The sequence below is a fragment of the Centroberyx gerrardi genome, chromosome 2 (assembly GCF_048128805.1).
Source record: "Centroberyx gerrardi isolate f3 chromosome 2, fCenGer3.hap1.cur.20231027, whole genome shotgun sequence".
NCBI classification, from domain to species: Eukaryota; Metazoa; Chordata; class Actinopteri; order Beryciformes; family Berycidae; genus Centroberyx; species Centroberyx gerrardi.
Window position 1 is genome coordinate 2906849 of NC_135998.1, and position 14532 is coordinate 2921380.

Consider the following 14532-nt stretch of genomic DNA (forward strand, 5'->3'; position numbering starts at 1 on the left):
AATTATGGTTACATTCAGCTGTTTTCAAAAGGCCTGCAGCCAACAGGTTTTATATTCTACCTTATCCTCCTGTATTTCTGGTAAACCTGCTTCAAATCAAACATGTTGCACATCCAATTAAAGCTTAGGTTCTCTTCTTTCCATCAATTGTTGGCTTTCCATCATAGCACAACCTGGCTGCTTAAAATCAGACATTTAGTGTGGTCAATACCACACAGCTTTCAGAGCTGGGTCAGAGGTCAAATCTGTTCTGTATATTTAGCCTGGTCTTTCAGGCTAGCATGATCTGATTTACTGGAGTGATACCTCCATGTAAACCTCAGATTCAGACCTTTTCATAGAGTCCAACATTGTTGATTTTAACCCTTCTGGTGGCTAGCAGCACACTGATGAATTATGGTTACATTCAGCTGTTTTCAAAAGGCCTGCAGCCAACTGGTTTTATATTCTAAAGTATCCTCCTGTATTTCTGGTAAACCTGCTTCAAATCAAACATGTTGCACATCAAATTAAAGCTTAGGTTCTCTTCTTTCCAACAATTGTTGGCTTTCCATCATAGCACAAGCTGGCTGCTTAAAATCAGATATTTAGTGTGGTCAATACCACACAGCTTTCAGAGCTGGGTCAGAGGTCAAATCTGTTCTGTATATTTAGCCTGGTCTTTCAGGCTAGCATGATCTGATTTACTGGAGTGACACCTCAATTTAAAGCTCAGATTCAGACCTTTTCATAGAGTCCAACATTGTTGATTTTACCCCTTCTGGTGGCTAGCAGCACACTGATGAATTAAGGTTACATTCAGCTGTTTTCAAAAGGCCTGCAGCCAACAGGTTTTATATTCTACCTTATCCTCCTGTATTTCTGGTAAACCTGCTTCAAATCAAACATGTTGCACATCAAATTAAAGCTTAGGTTCTCTTCTTTCCATCAATTGTTGGCTTTCCATCATAGCACAACCTGGCTGCTTAAAATCAGACATTTAGTGTGGTCAATACCACACAGCTTTCAGAGCTGGGTCAGAGGTCAAATCTGTTCTGTATATTTAGCCTGGTCTTTCAGGCTAGCATGATCTGATTTACTGGAGTGATACCTCCATATAAACCTCAGATTCAGACCTTTTCATAGAGTCCAACATTGTTGATTTTAACCCTTCTGGTGGCTAGCAGCACACTGATGAATTATGGTTACATTCAGCTGTTTTCAAAAGGCCTGTAGCCAACAGGTTTTATATTCTAACTTATCCTCCTGTATTTCTGGTAAACCTGCTTCAAATCAAACATGTTGCACATCAAATTAAAGCTTAGGTTCTCTTCTTTCCATCAATTGTTGGCTTTCCATCATAGCACAACCTGGCTGCTTAAAATCAGACATTTAGTGTGGTCAATACCACACAGCTTTCAGAGCTGGGTCAGAGGTCAAATCTGTTCTGTATATTTAGCCTGGTCTTTCAGGCTAGCATGATCTGATTTACTGGAGTGATACCTCCATGTAAACCTCAGATTCAGACCTTTTCATAGAGTCCAACATTGTTGATTTTAACCCTTCTGGTGGCTAGCAGCACACTGATGAATTATGGTTACATTCAGCTGTTTTTAAAAGGCCTGCAGCCAACTGGTTTTATATTCTAACTTATCCTCCTGTATTTCTGGTAAACCTGCTTCAAATCAAACATGTTGCACATCAAATTAAAGCTTAGGTTCTTTTCTTTCCAACAATTGTTGGCTTTCCATCATAGCACAACCTGGCTGCTTAAAATCAGACATTTAGTGTGGTCAATACCACACAGCTTTCAGAGCTGGGTCAGAGGTCAAATCTGTTCTGTATATTTAGCCTGGTCTTTCAGGCTAGCATGATCTGATTTACTGGAGTGACACCTCAATTTAAAGCTCAGATTCAGACCTTTTCATAGACTCCAACATTGTTCATTTTAACCCTTCTGGTGGCTAGCAGCACACTGATGAATTATGGTTACATTCAGCTGTTTTCAAAAGGCCTGCAGCCAACTGGTTTTATATTCTAACTTATCCTCCTGTATTTCTGGTAAACCTGCTTCAAATCAAACATGTTGCACATCAAATTAAAGCTTAGGTTCTCTTCTTTCCATTAATTGTTGGCTTTCCATCATAGCACAACCTGGCTGCTTAAAATCAGACATTTAGTGTGGTCAATACCACACAGCTTTCAGAGCTGGGTCAGAGGTCAAATCTGTTCTGTATATTTAGCCTGGTCTTTCAGGCTAGCATGATCTGATTTACTGGAGTGATACCTCCATGTAAACCTCAGATTCAGACCTTTTCATAGAGTCCAACATTGTTGATTTTAACCCCTCTGGTGGCTAGCAGCACACTGATGAATTATGGTTACATTCAGCTGTTTTCAAAAGGCCTGCAGCCAACTGGTTTTATATTCTACCTTATCCTCCTGTATTTCTGGTAAACCTGCTTCAAATCAAACATGTTGCACATTCAATTAAAGCTTAGGTTCTCTTCTTTCCATCAATTGTTGGCTTTCCATCATAGCACAACCTGGCTGCTTAAAATCAGACATTTAGTGTGGTCAATACCACACAGCTTTCAGAGCTGGGTCAGAGGTCAAATCTGTTCTGTATATTTAGCCTGGTCTTTCAGGCTAGCATGATCTGATTTACTGGAGTGATACCGCCATGTAAACCTCAGATTCAGACCTTTTCATAGAGTCCAACATTGTTGATTTTAACCCTTCTGGTGGCTAGCAGCACACTGATGAATTATGGTTACATTCAGCTGTTTTCAAAAGGCCTGCAGCCAACTGGTTTTATATTCTAACTTATCCTCCTGTATTTCTGGTAAACCTGCTTCAAATCAAACATGTTGCACATCAAATTAAAGCTTAGGTTCTCTTCTTTCCAACAATTGTTGGCTTTCCATCATAGCACAACCTGGCTGCTTAAAATCAGACATTTAGTGTGGTCAATACCACACAGCTTTCAGAGCTGGGTCAGAGGTCAAATCTGTTCTGTATATTTAGCCTGGTCTTTCAGGCTAGCATGATCTGATTTACTGGAGTGATACCTCCATGTAAACCTCAGATTCAGACCTTTTCATAGACTCCAACATTGTTGATTTTAACCCTTCTGGTGGCTAGCAGCACACTGATGAATTATGGTTACATTCAGCTGTTTTCAAAAGGCCTGCAGCCAACTGGTTTTATATTCTACCTTATCCTCCTGTATTTCTGGTAAACCTGCTTCAAATCAAACATGTTGCACATTCAATTAAAGCTTAGGTTCTCTTCTTTCCATCAATTGTTGGCTTTCCATCATAGCACAACCTGGCTGCTTAAAATCAGACATTTAGTGTGGTCAATACCACACAGCTTTCAGAGCTGGGTCAGAGGTCAAATCTGTTCTGTATATTTAGCCTGGTCTTTCAGGCTAGCATGATCTGATTTACTGGAGTGATACCGCCATGTAAACCTCAGATTCAGACCTTTTCATAGAGTCCAACATTGTTGATTTTAACCCTTCTGGTGGCTAGCAGCACACTGATGAATTATGGTTACATTCAGCTGTTTTCAAAAGGCCTGCAGCCAACTGGTTTTATATTCTAACTTATCCTCCTGTATTTCTGGTAAACCTGCTTCAAATCAAACATGTTGCACATCAAATTAAAGCTTAGGTTCTCTTCTTTCCAACAATTGTTGGCTTTCCATCATAGCACAACCTGGCTGCTTAAAATCAGACATTTAGTGTGGTCAATACCACACAGCTTTCAGAGCTGGGTCAGAGGTCAAATCTGTTCTGTATATTTAGCCTGGTCTTTCAGGCTAGCATGATCTGATTTACTGGAGTGATACCTCCATGTAAACCTCAGATTCAGACCTTTTCATAGAGTCCAACATTGTTGATTTTAACCCTTCTGGTGGCTAGCAGCACACTGATGAATTATGGTTACATTCAGCTGTTTTCAAAAGGCCTGCAGCCAACTGGTTTTATATTCTACCTTATCCTCCTGTATTTCTGGTAAACCTGCTTCAAATCAAACATGTTGCACATCAAATTAAAGCTTAGGTTCTCTTCTTTCCAACAATTGTTGGCTTTCCATCATAGCACAAGCTGGCTGCTTAAAATCAGATATTTAGTGTGATCAATACCACACAGCTTTCAGAGCTGGGTCAGAGGTCAAATCTGTTCTGTATATTTAGCCTGGTCTTTCAGGCTAGCATGATCTGATTTACTGGAGTGATACCTCCATGTAAACCTCAGATTCAGACCTTTTCATAGAGTCCAACATTGTTGATTTTAACCCTTCTGGTGGCTAGCAGCACACTGATGAATTATGGTTACATTCAGCTGTTTTCAAAAGGCCTGTAGCTAACAGGTTTTATATTCTAACTTATCCTCCTGTATTTCTGGTAAACCTGCTTCAAATCAAACATGTTGCACATCAAATTAAAGCTTAGGTTCTCTTCTTTCCATTAATTGTTGGCTTTCCATCATAGCACAACCTGGCTGCTTAAAATCAGACATTTAGTGTGGTCAATACCACACAGCTTTCAGAGCTGGGTCAGAGGTCAAATCTGTTCTGTATATTTAGCCTGGTCTTTCAGGCTAGCATGATCTGATTTACTGGAGTGACACCTCAATTTAAAGCTCAGATTCAGACCTTTTCATAGAGTCCAATATTGTTCATTTTAAACCTTCTGGTGGCTAGCAGCACACTGATGAATTATGGTTACATTCAGCTGTTTTTAAAAGGCCTGCAGCCAACTGGTTTTATATTCTAACTTATCCTCCTGTATTTCTGGTAAACCTGCTTCAAATCAAACATGTTGCACATCAAATTAAAGCTTAGGTTCTTTTCTTTCCAACAATTGTTGGCTTTCCATCATAGCACAACCTGGCTGCTTAAAATCAGACATTTAGTGTGGTCAATACCACACAGCTTTCAGAGCTGGGTCAGAGGTCAAATCTGTTCTGTATATTTAGCCTGGTCTTTCAGGCTAGCATGATCTGATTTACTGGAGTGACACCTCAATTTAAAGCTCAGATTCAGACCTTTTCATAGACTCCAACATTGTTGATTTTAACCCTTCTGGTGGCTAGCAGCACACTGATGAATTATGGTTACATTCAGCTGTTTTCAAAAGGCCTGCAGCCAACTGGTTTTATATTCTAACTTATCCTCCTGTATTTCTGGTAAACCTGCTTCAAATCAAACATGTTGCACATCAAATTAAAGCTTAGGTTCTCTTCTTTCCATTAATTGTTGGCTTTCCATCATAGCACAACCTGGCTGCTTAAAATCAGACATTTAGTGTGGTCAATACCACACAGCTTTCAGAGCTGGGTCAGAGGTCAAATCTGTTCTGTATATTTAGCCTGGTCTTTCAGGCTAGCATGATCTGATTTACTGGAGTGATACCTCCATGTAAACCTCAGATTCAGACCTTTTCATAGACTCCAACATTGTTGATTTTAACCCTTCTGGTGGCTAGCAGCACACTGATAAATTATGGTTACATTCAGCTGTTTTCAAAAGGCCTGCAGCCAACTGGTTTTATATTCTACCTTATCCTCCTGTATTTCTGGTAAACCTGCTTCAAATCAAACATGTTGCACATTCAATTAAAGCTTAGGTTCTCTTCTTTCCATCAATTGTTGGCTTTCCATCATAGCACAACCTGGCTGCTTAAAATCAGACATTTAGTGTGGTCAATACCACACAGCTTTCAGAGCTGGGTCAGAGGTCAAATCTGTTCTGTATATTTAGCCTGGTCTTTCAGGCTAGCATGATCTGATTTACTGGAGTGATACCGCCATGTAAACCTCAGATTCAGACCTTTTCATAGAGTCCAACATTGTTGATTTTAACCCTTCTGGTGGCTAGCAGCACACTGATGAATTATGGTTACATTCAACTGTTTTTAAAAGGCATGCAGCCAACTGGTTTTATATTCTAACTTATCCTCCTGTATTTCTGGTAAACCTGCTTCAAATCAAACATGTTGCACATCAAATTAAAGCTTAGGTTCTCTTCTTTCCATCAATTGTTGGCTTTCCATCATAGCACAACCTGGCTGCTTAAAATCAGACATTTAGTGTGGTCAATACCACACAGCTTTCAGAGCTGGGTCAGAGGTCAAATCTGTTCTGTATATTTAGCCTGGTCCTTCAGGCTAGCATGATCTGATTTACTGGAGTGACACCTCAATTTAAAGCTCAGATTCAGACCTTTTCATAGAGTCCAACATTGTTGATTTTAACCCTTCTGGTGGCTAGCAGCACACTGATGAATTATGGTTACATTCAGCTGTTTTCAAAAGGCCTGTAGCTAACAGGTTTTATATTCTAACTTATCCTCCTGTATTTCTGGTAAACCTGCTTCAAATCAAACATGTTGCACATCAAATTAAAGCTTAGGTTCTCTTCTTTCCATTAATTGTTGGCTTTCCATCATAGCACAACCTGGCTGCTTAAAATCAGACATTTAGTGTGGTCAATACCACACAGCTTTCAGAGCTGGGTCAGAGGTCAAATCTGTTCTGTATATTTAGCCTGGTCTTTCAGGCTAGCATGATCTGATTTACTGGAGTGACACCTCAATTTAAAGCTCAGATTCAGACCTTTTCATAGAGTCCAATATTGTTCATTTTAAACCTTCTGGTGGCTAGCAGCACACTGATGAATTATAGTTACATTCAGCTGTTTTCAAAAGGCCTGCAGCCAACTGGTTTTATATTCTACCTTATCCTCCTGTATTTCTGGTAAACCTGCTTCAAATCAAACATGTTGCACATTCAATTAAAGCTTAGGTTCTCTTCTTTCCATCAATTGTTGGCTTTCCATCATAGCACAACCTGGCTGCTTAAAATCAGACATTTAGTGTGGTCAATACCACACAGCTTTCAGAGCTGGGTCAGAGGTCAAATCTGTTCTGTATATTTAGCCTGGTCTTTCAGGCTAGCATGATCTGATTTACTGGAGTGATACCGCCATGTAAACCTCAGATTCAGACCTTTTCATAGAGTCCAACATTGTTGATTTTAACCCTTCTGGTGGCTAGCAGCACACTGATGAATTATGGTTACATTCAGCTGTTTTCAAAAGGCCTGCAGCCAACTGGTTTTATATTCTAACTTATCCTCCTGTATTTCTGGTAAACCTGCTTCAAATCAAACATGTTGCACATCAAATTAAAGCTTAGGTTCTCTTCTTTCCAACAATTGTTGGCTTTCCATCATAGCACAACCTGGCTGCTTAAAATCAGACATTTAGTGTGGTCAATACCACACAGCTTTCAGAGCTGGGTCAGAGGTCAAATCTGTTCTGTATATTTAGCCTGGTCTTTCAGGCTAGCATGATCTGATTTACTGGAGTGATACCTCCATGTAAACCTCAGATTCAGACCTTTTCATAGAGTCCAACATTGTTGATTTTAACCCTTCTGGTGGCTAGCAGCACACTGATGAATTATGGTTACATTCAGCTGTTTTCAAAAGGCCTGTAGCTAACAGGTTTTATATTCTAACTTATCCTCCTGTATTTCTGGTAAACCTGCTTCAAATCAAACATGTTGCACATCAAATTAAAGCTTAGGTTCTCTTCTTTCCATTAATTGTTGGCTTTCCATCATAGCACAACCTGGCTGCTTAAAATCAGACATTTAGTGTGGTCAATACCACACAGCTTTCAGAGTTGGGTCAGAGGTCAAATCTGTTCTGTATATTTAGCCTGGTCTTTCAGGCTAGCATGATCTGATTTACTGGAGTGACACCTCAATTTAAAGCTCAGATTCAGACCTTTTCATAGAGTCCAATATTGTTCATTTTAAACCTTCTGGTGGCTAGCAGCACACTGATGAATTATGGTTACATTCAGCTGTTTTTAAAAGGCCTGCAGCCAACTGGTTTTATATTCTAACTTATCCTCCTGTATTTCTGGTAAACCTGCTTCAAATCAAACATGTTGCACATCAAATTAAAGCTTAGGTTCTTTTCTTTCCAACAATTGTTGGCTTTCCATCATAGCACAACCTGGCTGCTTAAAATCAGACATTTAGTGTGGTCAATACCACACAGCTTTCAGAGCTGGGTCAGAGGTCAAATCTGTTCTGTATATTTAGCCTGGTCTTTCAGGCTAGCATGATCTGATTTACTGGAGTGACACCTCAATTTAAAGCTCAGATTCAGACCTTTTCATAGACTCCAACATTGTTGATTTTAACCCTTCTGGTGGCTAGCAGCACACTGATGAATTATGGTTACATTCAGCTGTTTTCAAAAGGCCTGCAGCCAACTGGTTTTATATTCTAACTTATCCTCCTGTATTTCTGGTAAACCTGCTTCAAATCAAACATGTTGCACATCAAATTAAAGCTTAGGTTCTCTTCTTTCCATTAATTGTTGGCTTTCCATCATAGCACAACCTGGCTGCTTAAAATCAGACATTTAGTGTGGTCAATACCACACAGCTTTCAGAGCTGGGTCAGAGGTCAAATCTGTTCTGTATATTTAGCCTGGTCTTTCAGGCTAGCATGATCTGATTTACTGGAGTGATACCTCCATGTAAACCTCAGATTCAGACCTTTTCATAGAGTCCAACATTGTTGATTTTAACCCCTCTGGTGGCTAGCAGCACACTGATGAATTATGGTTACATTCAGCTGTTTTCAAAAGGCCTGCAGCCAACTGGTTTTATATTCTACCTTATCCTCCTGTATTTCTGGTAAACCTGCTTCAAATCAAACATGTTGCACATTCAATTAAAGCTTAGGTTCTCTTCTTTCCATCAATTGTTGGCTTTCCATCATAGCACAACCTGGCTGCTTAAAATCAGACATTTAGTGTGGTCAATACCACACAGCTTTCAGAGCTGGGTCAGAGGTCAAATCTGTTCTGTATATTTAGCCTGGTCTTTCAGGCTAGCATGATCTGATTTACTGGAGTGATACCGCCATGTAAACCTCAGATTCAGACCTTTTCATAGAGTCCAACATTGTTGATTTTAACCCTTCTGGTGGCTAGCAGCACACTGATGAATTATGGTTACATTCAGCTGTTTTCAAAAGGCCTGCAGCCAACTGGTTTTATATTCTAACTTATCCTCCTGTATTTCTGGTAAACCTGCTTCAAATCAAACATGTTGCACATCAAATTAAAGCTTAGGTTCTCTTCTTTCCAACAATTGTTGGCTTTCCATCATAGCACAACCTGGCTGCTTAAAATCAGACATTTAGTGTGGTCAATACCACACAGCTTTCAGAGCTGGGTCAGAGGTCAAATCTGTTCTGTATATTTAGCCTGGTCTTTCAGGCTAGCATGATCTGATTTACTGGAGTGATACCTCCATGTAAACCTCAGATTCAGACCTTTTCATAGACTCCAACATTGTTGATTTTAACCCTTCTGGTGGCTAGCAGCACACTGATGAATTATGGTTACATTCAGCTGTTTTCAAAAGGCCTGCAGCCAACTGGTTTTATATTCTACCTTATCCTCCTGTATTTCTGGTAAACCTGCTTCAAATCAAACATGTTGCACATTCAATTAAAGCTTAGGTTCTCTTCTTTCCATCAATTGTTGGCTTTCCATCATAGCACAACCTGGCTGCTTAAAATCAGACATTTAGTGTGGTCAATACCACACAGCTTTCAGAGCTGGGTCAGAGGTCAAATCTGTTCTGTATATTTAGCCTGGTCTTTCAGGCTAGCATGATCTGATTTACTGGAGTGATACCGCCATGTAAACCTCAGATTCAGACCTTTTCATAGAGTCCAACATTGTTGATTTTAACCCTTCTGGTGGCTAGCAGCACACTGATGAATTATGGTTACATTCAGCTGTTTTTAAAAGGCCTGCAGCCAACTGGTTTTATATTCTAAAGTATCCTCCTGTATTTCTGGTAAACCTGCTTCAAATCAAACATGTTGCACATCAAATTAAAGCTTAGGTTCTCTTCTTTCCATCAATTGTTGGCTTTCCATCATAGCACAACCTGGCTGCTAAAAATCAGACATTTAGTGTGGTCAATACCACACAGCTTTCAGAGCTGGGTCAGAGGTCAAATCTGTTCTATATATTTAGCCTGGTCCTTCAGGCTAGCATGATCTGATTTACTGGAGTGATACCGCCATGTAAACCTCAGATTCAGACCTTTTCATAGAGTCCAACATTGTTGATTTTAACCCTTCTGGTGGCTAGCAGCACACTGATGAATTATGGTTACATTCAGCTGTTTTCAAAAGGCCTGCAGCCAACTGGTTTTATATTCTAACTTATCCTCCTGTATTTCTGGTAAACCTGCTTCAAATCAAACATGTTGCACATCAAATTAAAGCTTAGGTTCTCTTCTTTCCAACAATTGTTGGCTTTCCATCATAGCACAACCTGGCTGCTTAAAATCAGACATTTAGTGTGGTCAATACCACACAGCTTTCAGAGCTGGGTCAGAGGTCAAATCTGTTCTGTATATTTAGCCTGGTCTTTCAGGCTAGCATGATCTGATTTACTGGAGTGATACCTCCATGTAAACCTCAGATTCAGACCTTTTCATAGACTCCAACATTGTTGATTTTAACCCTTCTGGTGGCTAGCAGCACACTGATGAATTATGGTTACATTCAGCTGTTTTCAAAAGGCCTGCAGCCAACTGGTTTTATATTCTAACTTATCCTCCTGTATTTCTGGTAAACCTGCTTCAAATCAAACATGTTGCACATCAAATTAAAGCTTAGGTTCTCTTCTTTCCAACAATTGTTGGCTTTCCATCATAGCACAACCTGGCTGCTTAAAATCAGACATTTAGTGTGGTCAATACCACACAGCTTTCAGAGCTGGGTCAGAGGTCAAATCTGTTCTGTATATTTAGCCTGGTCTTTCAGGCTAGCATGATCTGATTTACTGGAGTGATACCTCCATGTAAACCTCAGATTCAGACCTTTTCATAGACTCCAACATTGTTGATTTTAACCCTTCTGGTGGCTAGCAGCACACTGATGAATTATGGTTACATTCAGCTGTTTTCAAAAGGCCTGCAGCCAACTGGTTTTATATTCTACCTTATCCTCCTGTATTTCTGGTAAACCTGCTTCAAATCAAACATGTTGCACATTCAATTAAAGCTTAGGTTCTCTTCTTTCCATCAATTGTTGGCTTTCCATCATAGCACAACCTGGCTGCTTAAAATCAGACATTTAGTGTGGTCAATACCACACAGCTTTCAGAGCTGGGTCAGAGGTCAAATCTGTTCTGTATATTTAGCCTGGTCTTTCAGGCTAGCATGATCTGATTTACTGGAGTGATACCGCCATGTAAACCTCAGATTCAGACCTTTTCATAGAGTCCAACATTGTTGATTTTAACCCTTCTGGTGGCTAGCAGCACACTGATGAATTATGGTTACATTCAGCTGTTTTCAAAAGGCCTGCAGCCAACTGGTTTTATATTCTAACTTATCCTCCTGTATTTCTGGTAAACCTGCTTCAAATCAAACATGTTGCACATCAAATTAAAGCTTAGGTTCTCTTCTTTCCAACAATTGTTGGCTTTCCATCATAGCACAACCTGGCTGCTTAAAATCAGACATTTAGTGTGGTCAATACCACACAGCTTTCAGAGCTGGGTCAGAGGTCAAATCTGTTCTGTATATTTAGCCTGGTCTTTCAGGCTAGCATGATCTGATTTACTGGAGTGATACCTCCATGTAAACCTCAGATTCAGACCTTTTCATAGAGTCCAACATTGTTGATTTTAACCCTTCTGGTGGCTAGCAGCACACTGATGAATTATGGTTACATTCAGCTGTTTTCAAAAGGCCTGCAGCCAACTGGTTTTATATTCTACCTTATCCTCCTGTATTTCTGGTAAACCTGCTTCAAATCAAACATGTTGCACATCAAATTAAAGCTTAGGTTCTCTTCTTTCCAACAATTGTTGGCTTTCCATCATAGCACAAGCTGGCTGCTTAAAATCAGATATTTAGTGTGATCAATACCACACAGCTTTCAGAGCTGGGTCAGAGGTCAAATCTGTTCTGTATATTTAGCCTGGTCTTTCAGGCTAGCATGATCTGATTTACTGGAGTGATACCGCCATGTAAACCTCAGATTCAGACCTTTTCATAGAGTCCAACATTGTTGATTTTAACCCTTCTGGTGGCTAGCAGCACACTGATGAATTATGGTTACATTCAGCTGTTTTCAAAAGGCCTGCAGCCAACTGGTTTTATATTCTAACTTATCCTCCTGTATTTCTGGTAAACCTGCTTCAAATCAAACATGTTGCACATCAAATTAAAGCTTAGGTTCTCTTCTTTCCAACAATTGTTGGCTTTCCATCATAGCACAACCTGGCTGCTTAAAATCAGACATTTAGTGTGGTCAATACCACACAGCTTTCAGAGCTGGGTCAGAGGTCAAATCTGTTCTGTATATTTAGCCTGGTCTTTCAGGCTAGCATGATCTGATTTACTGGAGTGATACCTCCATGTAAACCTCAGATTCAGACCTTTTCATAGAGTCCAACATTGTTGATTTTAACCCTTCTGGTGGCTAGCAGCACACTGATGAATTATGGTTACATTCAGCTGTTTTCAAAAGGCCTGCAGCCAACTGGTTTTATATTCTACCTTATCCTCCTGTATTTCTGGTAAACCTGCTTCAAATCAAACATGTTGCACATCAAATTAAAGCTTAGGTTCTCTTCTTTCCAACAATTGTTGGCTTTCCATCATAGCACAAGCTGGCTGCTTAAAATCAGATATTTAGTGTGATCAATACCACACAGCTTTCAGAGCTGGGTCAGAGGTCAAATCTGTTCTGTATATTTAGCCTGGTCTTTCAGGCTAGCATGATCTGATTTACTGGAGTGATACCTCCATGTAAACCTCAGATTCAGACCTTTTCATAGAGTCCAACATTGTTGATTTTAACCCTTCTGGTGGCTAGCAGCACACTGATGAATTATGGTTACATTCAGCTGTTTTCAAAAGGCCTGTAGCTAACAGGTTTTATATTCTAACTTATCCTCCTGTATTTCTGGTAAACCTGCTTCAAATCAAACATGTTGCACATCAAATTAAAGCTTAGGTTCTCTTCTTTCCATTAATTGTTGGCTTTCCATCATAGCACAACCTGGCTGCTTAAAATCAGACATTTAGTGTGGTCAATACCACACAGCTTTCAGAGCTGGGTCAGAGGTCAAATCTGTTCTGTATATTTAGCCTGGTCTTTCAGGCTAGCATGATCTGATTTACTGGAGTGACACCTCAATTTAAAGCTCAGATTCAGACCTTTTCATAGAGTCCAATATTGTTCATTTTAAACCTTCTGGTGGCTAGCAGCACACTGATGAATTATGGTTACATTCAGCTGTTTTTAAAAGGCCTGCAGCCAACTGGTTTTATATTCTAACTTATCCTCCTGTATTTCTGGTAAACCTGCTTCAAATCAAACATGTTGCACATCAAATTAAAGCTTAGGTTCTTTTCTTTCCAACAATTGTTGGCTTTCCATCATAGCACAACCTGGCTGCTTAAAATCAGACATTTAGTGTGGTCAATACCACACAGCTTTCAGAGCTGGGTCAGAGGTCAAATCTGTTCTGTATATTTAGCCTGGTCTTTCAGGCTAGCATGATCTGATTTACTGGAGTGACACCTCAATTTAAAGCTCAGATTCAGACCTTTTCATAGACTCCAACATTGTTGATTTTAACCCTTCTGGTGGCTAGCAGCACACTGATGAATTATGGTTACATTCAGCTGTTTTCAAAAGGCCTGCAGCCAACTGGTTTTATATTCTAACTTATCCTCCTGTATTTCTGGTAAACCTGCTTCAAATCAAACATGTTGCACATCAAATTAAAGCTTAGGTTCTCTTCTTTCCATTAATTGTTGGCTTTCCATCATAGCACAACCTGGCTGCTTAAAATCAGACATTTAGTGTGGTCAATACCACACAGCTTTCAGAGCTGGGTCAGAGGTCAAATCTGTTCTGTATATTTAGCCTGGTCTTTCAGGCTAGCATGATCTGATTTACTGGAGTGATACCTCCATGTAAACCTCAGATTCAGACCTTTTCATAGACTCCAACATTGTTGATTTTAACCCTTCTGGTGGCTAGCAGCACACTGATGAATTATGGTTACATTCAGCTGTTTTCAAAAGGCCTGCAGCCAACTGGTTTTATATTCTACCTTATCCTCCTGTATTTCTGGTAAACCTGCTTCAAATCAAACATGTTGCACATTCAATTAAAGCTTAGGTTCTCTTCTTTCCATCAATTGTTGGCTTTCCATCATAGCACAACCTGGCTGCTTAAAATCAGACATTTAGTGTGGTCAATACCACACAGCTTTCAGAGCTGGGTCAGAGGTCAAATCTGTTCTGTATATTTAGCCTGGTCTTTCAGGCTAGCATGATCTGATTTACTGGAGTGATACCGCCATGTAAACCTCAGATTCAGACCTTTTCATAGAGTCCAACATTGTTGATTTTAACCCTTCTGGTGGCTAGCAGCACACTGATGAATTATGGTTACATTCAACTGTTTTTAA